The 16,002-nt window shown below is 44.6% G+C and overlaps 1 long non-coding RNA gene across 2 annotated transcripts in view; it reads right to left on the bottom strand.

Moving 5' to 3' along the window:
* LOC140456954 (uncharacterized) overlaps positions 1 to 16,002 on the bottom strand; it is a 74,728-nt gene that overhangs the window by 33,354 nt on the left and 25,372 nt on the right. For both annotated transcript variants that reach the window (XR_011953279.1, XR_011953280.1), the window contains exon 4: positions 7,306 to 7,505. This is a non-coding gene — a long non-coding RNA (uncharacterized lncRNA). The remainder of the gene's footprint in view (positions 1 to 7,305; positions 7,506 to 16,002) is intronic.

The following is a 16,002-nucleotide window of genomic DNA, read 5'->3' as shown; positions in this document are numbered from 1 at the left end:
TCAATTCTTCAATGTATAATGTCAGTTACATCACACTAAAGTTTTGCTATAAATTCTGTGTTACGATCGAGCCCTCCACTATCACCTGATGAAGGAGCGTTGTTCCGAAAGCTAGTGTGCTTCCAATTAAACCTGTTAGACTATAATCTGGTGTTGTGTGATTTTTAACTCTCTTCAATAAGGTAGATTGATTTGTGACACAGAGATAAATGAAATTTAGACATCAGAGAGACGTGGTTACAGGGCGAACAAAAGGTGAACATAAATATTCAATGGATCACAACCTTGTGGAAACTCACGAAAATGGGTAACGCTAACAATAATGGATATGAAAGGCATTACAGAGAAATCATTTGACCTCAGATCATGAAGTAGAGTCAGTCTGAATGTAAATTCTGGCTACTACTTGCCAAGGACACAAGCAGCAGAACAGTTTTAGCCACCGAACAGCATTCCATTGCTCATCACTGCATTACACAGGAACTCATTGGAATTTTTTAACAAACACTTTGTGATAATTTTGGGAAACTTCAATATTCCCATCATCTGGGACAGTCACAATAACAACAGTGATATTGGAAAAGTAGTTCAGAGAATTTTTTTCAGTGTTTCTTTGAATAACAAATTGTGCAACTGGCAAGGGATGTAACTATCTCAGAGCGACCGTTGTGTGATGAAACTTAGTGAATGAGTAATGTCACCTGGAGAGATCCTTCGGGAAATTATGATAAAGTGCAGTTTAAAGAAATATGAAGTTTTAAAGTGAATCACAGAAAGGACATGCTACAACTAGAAACAAAAACAGCCAATGACATGGGTTTGAGATGAGAACTGACCAAGGTAAAGAGGCAAAACAGACTGAAATATGTGCCTGTAAATGAACAGTGGAAAACATTTGAAAGAACAGTGTAAATCACTCAACAAAAGAACATTCCACTGAGACAGACAAAACCTCAGCAAGAAATTCCCACCGGCCTCTCAGTCAGGACAAAATGGATCATATTAGATTATGAGGCTTAGAAAATCACCAAAAAGTACTTAAAATCCTGAAGAGAGAGAGTTTTTTTAGGAGTAAGTGTTAAAGGGATTGCAAAGGGTCTGCTAGCAGAAGTTGGGCAGTGGGAAGGGGAATCAGTGTAAGGGTTCAATGTCACAAAAGGAACAGGGAGAGGTGAAAGTGCCAGAGGTGGTAAGAGTGTTGCTGAGAGTGGTCAGGGCCTGAACGGTGTTACAAAACCAGTACGGATTGCTGCAGCTGGAGGGGTTTGCAGAGGTAGAGAGGGACATATGTATTTTTATTTATTCATTCATGGGATATGGGTGTCACTGGTAATTACCCAGAGGACAGCTCAGAGTCAGCCATATTGCAGTGGGTGTGGAGTCACATGTTAGCCAGGTCAGGTTAAAATGTCAGATGGTCTACACAAAAGGAGGTCAGGGAACCAGATGAGTTCTTCCCTCTGATCAACAACGCTTTTATGGTGGCCTGACCAATGTCTTGTACAGGTACAACATGATATCCCAACTCCTCCTCTCAATACTCTCCCCAATGGAGGTAACCATCCCAAACGTCTACTTCACCAGCCTGTCTACCTGTGACACCACTTTCAAAGAACTGTGTACCTGCATCCCTGGGTCAATGACTGACAACACTACCCAGGGCCCGAACATTAACTGTACAAGTCCCACCCTGGTTTGTTTCACCAAAATGGAACACTTCACATTTATCTAATTAAACTTCATCTGCTATACTTCAGCCCACTATCCCAGCAGTACTGTTCATCCTATTGTATCACAGATAACCTTCATCACTGTCCAGTTTACCACCAATTTCAGTGTCACTCAAAAAACTTACTTAACTGACTTAACAATATTCCCATCCAAACCATTTATCCAAATAACAAACACCAGGGGACCCACTCCATCGCTGGTCACATGTCTCCAGTCAGAAAAACAACATGTCTCCCACCACCCTCTGCCTGCTACCATCAAGCCCAATTTTCTGTCCAGCTGACAAACTCCTCCTGAACGCCATAACCTTTTACACTGATCTGAGCTTATTACCCAGTTTACCATATGACACGTAGAACACAGAACAGTACAGAACAAGACCCTTCGGCCGTGATGATATGCCAATCTTTTCTCCGACCATAAGATCAAAAATAAAAGTGGCAGATAGAGTTTAATTCAGATAAATGCGAGGTGCTGCATTTTGGGAAAGCAAATCTTAGCAGGGCTTACACACTTAATGGTAAGGTCCTAGGGTGTGTTGCTGAACCAAGAGACCTTCAGGTGCAGGTTCATAGCTCCTTGAAAGTGGAGCCGCAGATAGATAGGATAGTGAAGAAGGCGTTTGTTATGCTTTCCTTTATTGGTCAGAGTATTGAGTACAGGAGTTGGGAGGTCATGTTGCGGCTGTACAGGACATTGGTTAGGCCACTGTTGGAATATTGCGAGCAATTTGGTTTCCTTACTATCGGAAAGATGTTGGGATACTTGAAAGGGTTCAGAAAAGATTTACAAGGATGTTGCCAGGGCTGGAGGATTTGAGCTATTGGAAGAGGCTGAACAGGCTGGGGCTGTTTTCTTTGGAGCGTAGGAGGCTGAGGAGTGACATTACAGAGGTTTACAAAATTATGAGGGGCATGGATAGGGTAAATAGACAAAGCCTTTTCCCTGGGGGTGGGGTATCCAGAACTAGAGGGCATAGGTTATCGATGATATAAAAGAGACCTAAGGCGCAACTTTTTCATGCAGAGGATAGTATGTGTATGGAATGAGCTGCCAGAGGAAGTGGTAGGGACTGGTACAATTACAACATTTAAGAGGTATTTGTTTGGGTATTTGAATAGCAGGGATTTGAAGGGATATGGACCGGGTGCTGGCAGGTGGGACTAGATTGGGTTGGGATGTCTGGTCGGCATGGACAGGTTGGACTGAAGTGTCTGTTTCCATTTTGTACATCTCTAGGACTCTAACTTCCATACCATTCATTTTATTATCATCCATGTGCCTATCCAGAAGTATATTAAATGTCCCCAATACATCTAATTTTACCGCCACCGCTGGCAGTGGATCCCACTCAGCCACCACTCTGTATGTAACAAACCTACCTCTGAAATCTCCCCTTCACCATCCACTAATCACCCCAAAATTATACCCCCTTGTAATAACTATTTATATGAGGGTAAAAAATATCTCTCTCTATTCAATCTATGACTCTCATCACCTTGTTCACCTCTGTCAAGTCACCCCTCACCCTTCTTCACTCCAATGAGAAAAGCCTTAGCTCCCTCAACCTTTCTTCATAGGACATGCCCTCCAGTACAGGTAGCAACCTGGTAAGTCTCCTCTTTACACTATCTAAAGCTTCCGCATCCTTTGTGCAATGAAGGGACCAAACCTGAACACAATATTCCAAGTGGGGTCGAACTAGATCTCTATAGAGCTGCAGCATAACCTCACGGCTTTAAAAATCAAACCCAAACAAATGAAATCCCACACAATATATTGTTTCTTAACAAGCCAATCAGCTTGGGTGGCTACTTTGAGGGATCTAGGGACTTGGTACCCAAGATCCCTCTGTTCCTCCACACTGCCAAAGATCGTACCTTTAACTCTGCATTCTGCATTCAAATTCAATCTTCAAAATGAATGACTTCACACTTTTCCAAGATTGAACTCCATCTGCCACTTCTCAGCCCAACTCTGCATCCTGTCAATGTTCCGTTGCAACCTACAACAGCCCTTCACACGATCAACCACTCCACCAACCTTCGTGTCATTGGGAAACTTACTAACCCCTCTTTCAATCACACATCCAAGTCATTCATAAACTCACAAAGAGCAGAGGTTCTGTAACCTCTCCCTGCAGAAAACCACTGGTCTCTGAGCTCCAGGATGAATGCTTTCCATCTATCATCACCCTCAGTCTTCTGTTTACAAGTAATCCTGTATCCCGACAGACAGGTTTCCCTGTATCTCATGCCTCCGTACTTTCTGAATGAGCCATAAAGGTGTTTCATCACATTCTCAAAAGATTCAACAAGACTTGTAAGGCATGACCTGCCCCTTACAAAACTATGCTGACTATCTCTAAACAAACTATGGTTTTCCAAGGAATAATAAATCCTGTCTCCCAGAGTCCTCTCCAATAATCTGCACACCACAGACATAAGACATAAGGTGTTCAATTCCCAGGATTATCCCTATTCCCTTTCCTGAACAAGGGAATAATATTTTACTGCCTCCAAACATCTGGTCCGACTCCAGTGGACAGTGAGGCTGCAAAGGTCATTACCAGGTGCTCAGTAATCCACTCCATTGGTTCCTGTTGTAACTTTGGACGCATCCAGTCTGGTTCAGTGACTTATGTATCCTGATCTTTTACAAAATTCTCAGCACATCCTCCTTCGTAACATCCACCTGTTCATGTACATCAGCCTGTTTCACGCTGTCCTCACAAATGACAAGACCCTTCTCAGCAGTGAATACTGAGGCATAGTATTCATTAAAGAACTCCCCTACCTCCTGTGACTCCAGGCACAAGTTCCTTTCACTATCCCAGATTGGCCTTTTCCTCACTCTGGCCATGCTCTTGTTCCTCCCATAAGTGGAGAATGCCTCACGGTTTTCCTTAATCCTTCCCAACAATGCTTTTTCATGCACCCTTCTAGTTGCCCTAAGTCCATCTCTTGGTTCTTTCCTGGTACCTTCAGAGAATCCCTACAGTGTGGAAACAGGCCATTTGGCCCAACACCTCCATATCAACCCTCCAAACAGTATCCAACCCAGCCCCATTCCCCACCCTATTACTCTCCATTCGCCCTGACTAATGCCCCAAACCTACCCATCCCTGAACACTATGGGTAATTTAGCATGGCTAAGGCACCAAACTGGCACATCTTTGGGCTGTGGGGGGGAAACCGGAGCACCTGGAGGAAACCCACAGGGAGAATGTGCAAACACCCCAGAGACAGTCGCCTGAGGCTGGAATCGAAATGGAGTCCGTGGTGCTATGAGGTAGCAGTGCTAACCACTGAGACACCGTGCCACCCAATGTTACTCTCTGGAGCCCTGTCTGATCCTTGCTTCCTCAACCTTAAGTCAGCTTCCTTCTTTCTCTTGATTAGATGCTAAAGTCCACGTAGACAATGTTGACTGCTCTGCTTTCATCTATCCTTGGCCACCTCCTCAAAGAGTCAATCCGGTTTGTGAAACGTGGTTTTCCACTCACAAAGCCATGCTGACCATCTCGAATCAGCCCTTGCCTTTATAAATGTAAGGATCTCTTTTCTCTCAGAATGTCCTCCAACAACTTCCCCATCACTGTTCTCATGGGGCTGTAATTTCCTGGCTTTTCCCTGCAGTCCTTCAGTGATGGAACAGCATTAGCCAACCTCCAGTCGTCCAACATCTCACTGTGCCTGTTGATAGTATACATAACTCTGTAAGGGATACTGCAATCTCTTCCCTAGCTTCCCAAAATATTCTAGGATTGACCTAATGAGCTACTGAGGATTGATCTACCTTTATTTGTTTTAAGATTCCAGCACTTTCTCTTCTCTGTTGAGGATTCTTTCCAAGACATCACTATTTATTTCCCCAAGTTCCCGAGCTTCCATGTCTTTCTCCACAGTAAATACTGACAAGATTATTTTGTCTAATATCTCACCCATCTCCTCTGGTTCCACACATAGGTGACCTTATTGATCTTTAAGGAGCCCTATTCTCTCCGAAGTTACTCTTTAGCCCTTATTGAAAATTGCATAATAGGCTTCTGATAATTCAAATACACCATATCCCCTAGACCAGTACACCCCTCCTACTCCCTTACAATTCTGCCATTTATATTCACACCAACAAATTCAATCCAACAGGCTCGTTGCTGGATCAGTCGGCATGGAGACCACTGTCACACACAGTTACTGTACTGCCCTTGCCATAAGTACATTCAGTGTCCTGACTGTAACCATATTGACATTCTCATCACTGTTTGGTGCCTACAAAAGAATTCCTGCTAACGGTTGCTGCTGCTTGCTTATTCTCAGCTCTACTTTTGATATTCAGATCCACATGACTGTCTCATTAATGCATTAACCTCAAGCTTCCTTCATAACTTGTTGGCTTTTTGCCCAGTCTGCATATCGGTACTAGATTGGGTTGGGATAGCTGCACAGCGGTTGGACTGAAGGGTTGGTTTCCATGCTGTACATCTCTCTGCTCTCTGGCTCTATCCAAACAACCCTTCAGTATTCACTTCCCAGTGATGGTCATTCTGCAGCTACATCTCCGGAATGACAGTTCCATCATATCTGTTCCCTGTCATTCCATCTTCCTTATGGCGAATACAGGGAGTCATTCCTCAGGAGTGGGGGGTTGAACAGATGCGTAGAGGTTACAGAGATAGGGAGGCTAAGAATTAAACAGAGTTACATCTGGTCAAGAATGTCAGAGGGACAAAGGTGTTTGGGGATTGGAGGAATTTACAGAGATAGAGGGAGGTGGATTAGATTCTGGAGATAGGGATAGGGATGGAGATAGGAAGAGGCAGGCAGACTGAGAGGCACAGACAGGGGGCTGTTTCATCTCGGAGATTACTGTGTATATTAACAGAGATATGGAAGGTTGTTGTGACTGAAGACATTTACAGATATAAGAAGGCTTCTAGGCTCTGGAGGCTACAGAGATAGGAAGGCAATGGAGAATGCCAGGTTACTGGGTTGGAGACAGTTACACAGATGGGGAGGGTTGCACAAACTGAAAGAGGTTCCTGTGGTCGGGAGGGGTATGGTGTCGGGAATGAGGGTGAAATTTAACAAGATAAAGATCAAAGAATTGGAGAAGGATAAGGAGATTACAAATTTTTCACAGCTAAGGAAGGGTTGTAGGAGCTGGAGAAGATTACATAGATAGGGACGGATGGAGAGGTTAAAGACAAATACATAGACATGGAGGGTGGTATTGGTGGGAGGAGCTTACAGGGATAGACAGGGCTGTCAGGATTTACAGGGATGAAGGAATTTAGTATCTACTGCATAAGGTTACGGATTAGGGTATTAGGGACTGGAGAACCTGACAGAGACAGAGACAGAGACACAGAGAATGATGTGGACTAGAGGAGATTTCAAACTGAGGAAGGATTATCGGGACTGGAGAATATTACAGAGATCACGAACACAGCATGGGTCAGGATTGATGCCTGCGATCCCCTGTGCTGTTGCATTGAGGACCAGTACAGAAGAGGTGAAAGCAGGACCCTCACAAGATGGTGGAAATGAAGTCTAGAATGTTGCTGTTCCTTACCCAGCTCTGTATCTATGTCCGGTCTTCCAGGTCTGAATATAGAAATCCCCTACCTCCACCCTGTGCTGTTCACTGTGAGCGATCTTAACAGCTGCAGGAATTACTGAAGGCTTCAGATCTCCCTCTCCATCTCTCTCTGGCTGACCAACCAGTTTCAATGAGGTGATGGATGAGACAGGAGTTAGGAACATCCTGATGATCTGCATGAGACAGAAATAGACAGAATGGGAAATTAGACTGATGCAATAACACATGCAGAGGGGCGCTGAGTTCAGCAGAGATCTCGATAATCCCATTCTCCATCCCTTGCCTGTGCTGCTGCATCTCTCTGGAGTGGACAATTCTGTTGACTCAGGATCTCAGACCATCTGTAAGAGGGAGAATTGCTGACAGAGGCAGTAAATAGACGGACACAGCGAGGGATACCAGAGAGAGAGATACTGAATGATATCACATTATTAGACACTGTATTAACAGGGAATTGTTTGAATTTGTAACAAACACACTGGGATAATTGTGAGGGGATTCAACCTTCCTATCTCGTCATCTCTTTGGCAGTGGCTCACAGATGAGGCTGACTGTCTCCCACTCTCAGTGGGGGTGGGGGAGTCTGGAGTTGGCTGTACAGACCGATGTGGCCTTCCACAGACTCTGTTACACTTGAGGCAGAAAGTGGACATGGAAAGGGGGTGGGTGGGGCGTTGATATGACAGCGCGCTCCTTGTGCTGTTTTCTCCTGGATTCCCGTTTTCCCCACAGTAAGTCTCGAGGTACTCGACACCTTCCCAATGCTCCTTCCCCACTTCAGATGGTCTTGGCCGATTTGATTAAGAGATGAAGAAGAACCGACCAATTCTGAAGTAACCAACATTTAGAAATGTGGAGGAGTGCAGTAGGAAGAGGAAATATTGTCAGTGTTTAATCAGAGTAGCGAAACAGGGAGAATTGAAGGTGCTGGAGGTGGTGAGAGTGTCACAGAGAGGGGCAAAGGCCTGAACAACATTACAAAGCCAGTATGGATTGCTGCAGCTAGAGCTGTTTGCAAAGGTAGGGGTAGACATATGTATTTTTCATTGATTCATTCATGGCCTGAGGATGTCACCACATGGACCAACATACATTACCCTCCTGCTAATTGCCCAGAGGCAGCTCAGAGTCAGCCATATTGCTGTGGGACTGGAGTCACATGTGAGCCAGACCAGGTAAGAATGTCATATATCCCTCCCTAAAGGACATACGTGAACAAGTTGATTTTTTTCCAGATAATCAACAATGTTTATACAGAGCCCTCACTCATGTCCTGTACAGATACACCATGACATCCCAACTCCTACTCTCAATGCTCTGCCCAATGAAGGGTAACCCTCCCAAACGCCTGCTTCACCAGCCTGTCTACCTGTGACGCTACTTTCAAAAAACTGTGTACCTGCATCTTGCAATTCTCCACCTGTTATTCCTAACCTCACTGGTCCAGCAGTACTGCTGATCCCATTGTACTCTTCGATAACCCTCTTCACTGTCCACATTATCACCAATTTCAGTCTCACTCACAAACTTGCTAACCATGACTCCTGTTTATCATTTATTATATAAATGATGCACAACAGTGACCCAGCACTGAACCCATGGCACACTGTTTGTACAGGCCTGTAGTTTGAGCAGCAACCCTCTATGAACACGCTCTGTCTCCTACCGTCAATCCTGTTTTGTATCCAGTTGGTGAGTGCTCCCTGGTTATGTCTGATCTAAACTTACGATCCGGTCTGCCATGCAGAACCTTGTCAAAGGTCTTGATAAAGTTCATGTGGACATCGTGTACTGCTCTGCTTTGACCTCTCACTTGTCTACCTCCACACTCAGGTTTGAGGCATTATTTCCCGTGCACAAAGCCATGCTGATGATCGTTAATCTGTCCTTACCTTTCCAAATGCACGATGATCGTTTCTCTCAGAATCTCCTCCAACAACTTACCACCTCTACCATCAGTCTCAAAGGTCCGTAGAAGCTGTTGATGATGCAAATATCTCTGGTCCTGTAATTTCCTCCCTCGCTTCTCACATTGCGCTGGGATACATCTGACCATGTCCCAAGGTTTTATCTAACTTATTGCATTTTGAGACATCCAGCACCTCCTGTTCTCCAATGTGCACTCTTTTCAAGACATCCCTATGTATTTTCCCAAGTTCCCGAGCTTCCATGTCTTTCACCACAGTAAATCCTAACACAAAATATTTGTTCAATATCTCACCCATCAGCAGTGATTCCACACAGACAGCCTCATTGACCTTTCAGGGGCCCTATTCTCTCACGAGCTAAGTTTTAGCCCTGGTTGAAACTTGTCTAAATGCTTCTAAAATTTCAAATATTCCTCTACCGCAATTTGCCTCCCCACCCTTATCTATTCTGCATTTATGGTCACACCAAAATATAGAATCCAACAGATTTAAAAATATTCCCCTTTTATAAAATCATACACCTCCCATTGTTTCTAAGTATCCAGTTATTATTTATTGTCATATCCTTCATAACACATTCCAGCACATTCCCCACTTACTGTCAAGCTAACACCGTTTGGTTCAGACTGACTGCACAAAGGTTTTGGAAATCCTTGTGTATCAATCTGAAAAAGGTAGCTTACAGGATCAGCAGGTCATAGAGAAGGCAAAGGGAATGGAGTCTAAAAATAAGGAGGTCTTGCTAAAACGGTGTCAGACCACACCTAGATTATAATGAACAGTATGCGTGCCCTAAGCAAAGACATTCTTGTGTTGGAGGCAGGCCAGGGAAGGTTCACTCAGCTGATCCTGGAGATGGCGGGATTTTCCAATGAGAAGAGGTGGAGTAGATTGCCCTTGAACCTATTGGGGTTTTGAAGAATGGGAGAGAAATTGAATGAAACATCCAGGATTTGGAGGGGCTTTGACATGTTAGATGTCGTTAAGTTAGAAAATCGAACAGTACAGCAGAGTAATAGGCCCTTCGGCCCACCATGGCTGTGCTGACCATGATGCTATTCTAAACTAATCCCATCTGCCTGCACATCGGCGATATCCCTCTATTCTCTGCCTGTTCATGTTTCTGTCTAAATGCCACTTCAAAACTTTGCTCTCATTGCCACCTCTCCCACCTTCTGAGCAGCTTCTACCCTCTCGGTAAAGACAACTGGCCTCATTCATCTCACTTAAAACTTCTCACTCTCACCTTAAACCGATGCACCCTAGAATTTGATATTTCTACATTGGTAGGAGGATTCCAACTATCCACACTATTCACACCTCTCCTAATGCGATATACCTGCACTAGGTCACCCCTCAGTCTCCGATACTCACGCAAAACAATCCAACTTCATCCAACCTCCTTACAGTAGACACATTCCCATCCAGGCAACATTCTGCCAACCCTCTGTTACACCCTCCACATCCTTCCTATAGTGTGGCAACGAGAATGACACGCAATCTTTCAAACATGGCTGACTGAAGTTTCATTCAGTCACAACATGACATGCAAACGTCTGTACTCAATACTGTGCCCAATAAAGGTAAGCATACCATACTCCCCCCTCGACCACCACATCCTACTGTGTTGTTATTTTGAGGGAGCTACGGACTTGCTTCCAATGTCTCTCTGTTTATCAATGTTTCCAACTAGTCAATTAGTGTACTTCTCTCTTCCATTTGGCTTCATAAATGCATCACTTCACACCTGTCCCGATGAAATTCAATTTGCCACATCTCTGCCCAGTGTTCCAGCTGATCTACACACTGCTGCAACCTTGAACACTCTTCCTCACTATCCACAATTCCCCTAACTATCCCTAATCATTACATGCCTTTCCGAATGTCGTCTGTAAAATTACCACTCAAACTGCTGACCTTTTCATCTGAATCCCAGATATAAATTACACACAGACGTCACAGCACTGATCCTTGTGAAACAGCATTGGCCACAGATGTCCAATCAGAAATTCACCACTCCAAATGCCTCTGTCAACTATCACCAAGAAAACATTGCATCCAACTTACCAACGAGCATGGATTGTGATTTGATCTTCCAGATCTCCCTTGCTATTTGGAAGCTGTCCATTCAAAACGACTCTATATTTTGATTCCCAGATTAAATTCGCTGTCTCACCAATGCACTGACTGCGTCCTTTCTTCACAACAAAACGGGACCTTGTTTGGTTTTTTTGCTGATTCTGCCTAAATCCCCACAATCCCTCAATAATCACATTGCTGTCATGATCATTCTGCAGCCACACCTTCACAATAAAAGTTCGATCATATCTGTTCTCTTCAGTTAATGCTGTCATTCCATCTGCCTTGTTGCAAATGCATGGCGTGTGTCACCAAGTGAGGGCCTTTGAGGGATGGTTAGAGGTCATAGAGTGGGAGAGATGTCTGGGGGCGTGACAGTGTTGCAGGGTTAAACATAGTTACATTTGCTACAGAATGTCCGCAGCAGAAAATATTTTATTGTTTGGAGGAAGTCAGAGAGATAAAGCGTCTTTGATTAGATTCCAGAGATAGGGATGTGTATAGGGTTGTGGATCGTTAAACGGTCTATGTTGATCAGGGTGTAGAAACAGTCACAGGATTCCAGGATGTCGTACATTTAACAACAGTTGTGGGACCTGGAGAATATCACAGTGATAGGGAGGATGGTATGGACTGGAGAATATTACAGGGAAAGGGTGGGTAGTATGGACTGGAGAATATTACAGGGAAAGGGAGGGTGGTATGGACTGGAGAATGTTGCAAGCACATGGAAGATGATATAAGGTGGAGAATGTTGCAGCAATAGAGAGGATTATAGGGACTGGAGGATGTTGCACGGACAGGGATGAAGTTGTAGACTGGATACAGTTAGAAGGAGAGATGAATTTATGCACTGGAAGGGATGTCAGAGAGAGTGAGTGGTCTGCAAGCTGCAAGATACAAGAGGGATAGGGAAGCTTGGAGAGACTGGAAGAGAGAGTGATAGAGATCTTGTGAGAGACCAGGTTCACTTATGAGCATAGGATGTGCTACAATGAGCAGAGCCTTTTGCAGATATAAATGAGGATACAATGGCCACAAAGCAGTCACACCTATACATCGGTATATAGGAATTGAAGAGATTACACAGGCTAGGAGTGTTGTATGCAGTGGAGGAGATTAACCTGATAGGGAAGCTTTTAGAGACTCAACAATGTTAGGAAATAATGGGAGTTGCAATGGTGAGAGCAGGTTTCAACAATTCGGAGGATGTAGACCTGAAGGAGCTTTGACAGATAGCGATGGTACAGTAAAGGGAATTGTCGTGGCTTCCATTTCATAAGCAATCCATAAGCCCTTAAAACAGCCTGTTTAACATGTGCATTATCTCTCGACCATTCATCAGACAGCGCTGCAAATATTTCACTGGCTCTGCCTCCCAGCTCAGACTGAACTAGCATTACCCAGAAGACCTCGGGCCACTCTACCTGTCTATGCAATTTTTCAAATAAAATCCAGAGTTCCTTGACAGTAGAGTCACAGGTAGTTCGGATAGCGAAGAAGGTGCTTGGTATGCATTCCTTTATTGGTCAGAGTATTGAGTACAGGAGTTGGGAGGTCATGTTGCGGGTGTACAGGACAGTGGTTAGGCCACTTTTAGAATGCTGCATGCAACTCTGTTCTACTTCCAATCGGAAGGATTTTGTGAAACTTGAAAGGGTCCAAGAAAAGATTTACAACAACGTTGCCAGGGCTGAGCTGTAGGGAGAGTTTGAACAGGTGGTGGTTGTTTTTCCTGGAGAGTCAGAGGCTGAGGGTGACTTGATAGAGGTTTATAAAATCAAGAGGGGCATGGACAGGGTAAATAGACAAAGGCTTTCTCCTGGGGTGTGCGAGTCCAGAATTATAGGGCGAGGTTTAGGGTGAGAGTAGAAAGATATAAAAGATAAAATGGGGCAACTGTTTCACGCAGAGGATAGTATATGTATGGATTGAGCTGCCAGAGGAAGTGGTGGAGGCTAGTACAACTGCAACAGTTAAAAGGCATCTGGATGGGTATCTGAATAGGAAGGGTTTAGAGGGAGATGGGCCGGGTGCTAGCAGGTGGGACTACATTGGGTTGGGGCATCTGATCTGCAGGATGGGACCATGAATGGGTTGTGGAAACTGGAGGGTATTATGATTTGAACCACAGGTAATGTTTGATTGGATCTTTCAGCCAATCTTACAGGTGGTACAACTACAACATTTAAGAAGCATTTGGATGGATATATGAATAGAAAGGGTTTGGAGGGAGATAGGCCAGGTCCTGGCAGGTGGGACTAGATTGGGTTGGAATATCCTGTCGCCATGGCTGGGTTGGAATGAAGGGTCTGTTTCCATGCTGTACATCTCTATGACTATAAGATCGGCTGAATGTTCCAATCAAAAATTACCTGTGGTTCAAATCATAATATCCTCCAGGTTCCACAAGCCATCCCTTGTCCCATCCTGCAGGTTCAATGAATCCCAGAACACCTAACATTCTTCAAGACCCACGTCCCTTCCGACATTTGTACCATCCTCCAGGTTCTGCAGCCCTTCATACCTTGTAACATGGCCCAGACTCTCCAACTCCTCCTTCCTCTGCAATGTTCCCCAGAAGGGCACTGGAGGATGGTAGGGGTTACAGAGATATGGAGGGACATCAGGACGGGAGGTTTTTGCAGACATTAGGAATATATGGACTTGAGGAGGTTTCACAGTTTATGAGTGTTGTAGGGACTGGAGGAACTTGCAAAGATAGGGATAGTTTTCGATTGGAGGATTCTGCAAAAAACTTTACGTGGTTAAAGGCAGGATTCTTAGCAGTGTGCAGGAAAAAAGGGATCCTGTGTCCCTCAGGTTCCCACCCAAGTTGACAGGCTGTTAAGAAGGCGGATGGTGTGTTGGCTTTCATTAGCAGGGGGATTGAGTTTAAGAGACGTGAGATTTTGCTGCAGCTCTACAGAACCCCAGTTAGACCACACTTCGAATATTGTGAACAGTTCTGTTCGCTTCATTATAGGAAGGATGTGGAAGCTTTAAAGACAGTGCAGAGGAGATTGAGCAGGATGCTGCCTGGACTGGAGGGCATGTCCATAGAAGGTAGGCTGTGGAAGCTAGGGCTTTTCTGATCACAGCGAAGGAGGAAGAATGGTGACTTGATAGAGGTGTACAAGGGAATGAGAGGCATAGATAGAGTGGATAACCAGAGACTACTTCCCTTGGCGAAATGGCTATCACAAGGGGACATACGTTTAAGGTAATTGGCAGAAGGTTTAGCTTAGATATCAGAGGGATATGGGCCAGGTGCTGGCAGGTAGGACTAGATTGGGTTGGGATATCCTGTCGGCATGGAAGGGAATGGTACGTTATTTACACAAAGTGTGGTGGGTGCGTGGAATGGACTGCCAGCCATGGTAGTAGATTCAGACACATTACAGACATCTGAGCAACTCTTGGATAGGCACATCAATGATAGTAATATGTAAGGTATGTAGGCTCGTTTCATCTTCAGAGTAGGATAAAAGGTCAGCACAATATTGAGGGCAGAAGGGCTTGTACTGGAATGGGCTATTCCATGTTCTAAATAGCAAGGGTTATGATGGCAGCAAGAGGTTTCGGGAAGCGGGAGAGGATACGATCTGAATGAAGAGATACAAATAGGAGGCGTTGCTCAAGTTGTATGAGGTAACAGAGACAGCAATGCTCTGATCTGGAGCAGATGACCAGACTGGGAGAATTGTGGGGACTGGAGGTGCTTTCACAGGGAGGGAGGGAGCATAGAGCTGCAGGAGGTTACAGAAATGTGGAGAGCTGTCGGGCCTACAGGATTTCATGGAGATGGGGAGGTTGGGAGGAATGGAGCAGTTTACAGGGATAAGGATGTTGGTAGGATGGGGTGTTTTACACAGACAGGAATGTTTCAGGTGAATGGAGCTGAGTACAGAGATAAAGTGGGTTGTACAGATTGGAAAAACAAATAGACGTATGGAGGGTAGTCGTGACTGAAGATGTTTATAGACACAGGAAGGCTTAGGTTCTGCAGGTTATTTAGATAAAGGGGGTGTGGAATCAGACAGATTCTCCAAATGATAAAGACAGCAATTTTGGTTGGAGACAGTTCACAGTTTAGGGAGCGTTAGTAACCTCCTCCAGTTTGGTCAGAGTGGGAAGGGTTGTAAGGGGAGGGTGATGTTTACACATGTAAGAGTTGGAGAAGATTGTGGAGATGGAGATGGATGGAGACACTGGAGGAGCTTACATTGACAGGGTGGGTGCTGACAATGAAAATATATCACATAGATCGTGGGTCTTGTCGGAACTGTATTGAAAGAGTCACAGGCATTGGAATGACTTCTGCAGATTGGGAGTGTTACAGGGACTGAGAGGATTGTAGGGTCTCCACAGATTGATCGTGTCTTTAAGAATATGTAGATACGGAAATCTTAAACCCAATGCATGCAGTCTTCATTTCAAGACCAGAGCCTTATTATCCCTCATCAGCCAAGGATCCCTAACCCTGCCAGCTTTTCCCTTTACCCCAATGGGGCATACTGGTCCTGGATTCTTGAGATCACACTTTGAAAAGCCTCCCATTTGCCAGTTGTTCCTTTTCCTTCAAACAGACTCACCCAATCGATTAGAATCATAATGTGGAGGTGCCGGTGTCGGACTGCGGGTGTACAAAGTTAAAAATCAC

Source organism: Chiloscyllium punctatum, chromosome 31 (assembly GCF_047496795.1).
Source record: "Chiloscyllium punctatum isolate Juve2018m chromosome 31, sChiPun1.3, whole genome shotgun sequence".
NCBI lineage: Eukaryota > Metazoa > Chordata > Chondrichthyes > Orectolobiformes > Hemiscylliidae > Chiloscyllium > Chiloscyllium punctatum.
The sequence above is the reverse complement of the archived record's forward strand: the minus strand, read 5'-3'. Positions and strand labels throughout refer to the sequence as shown.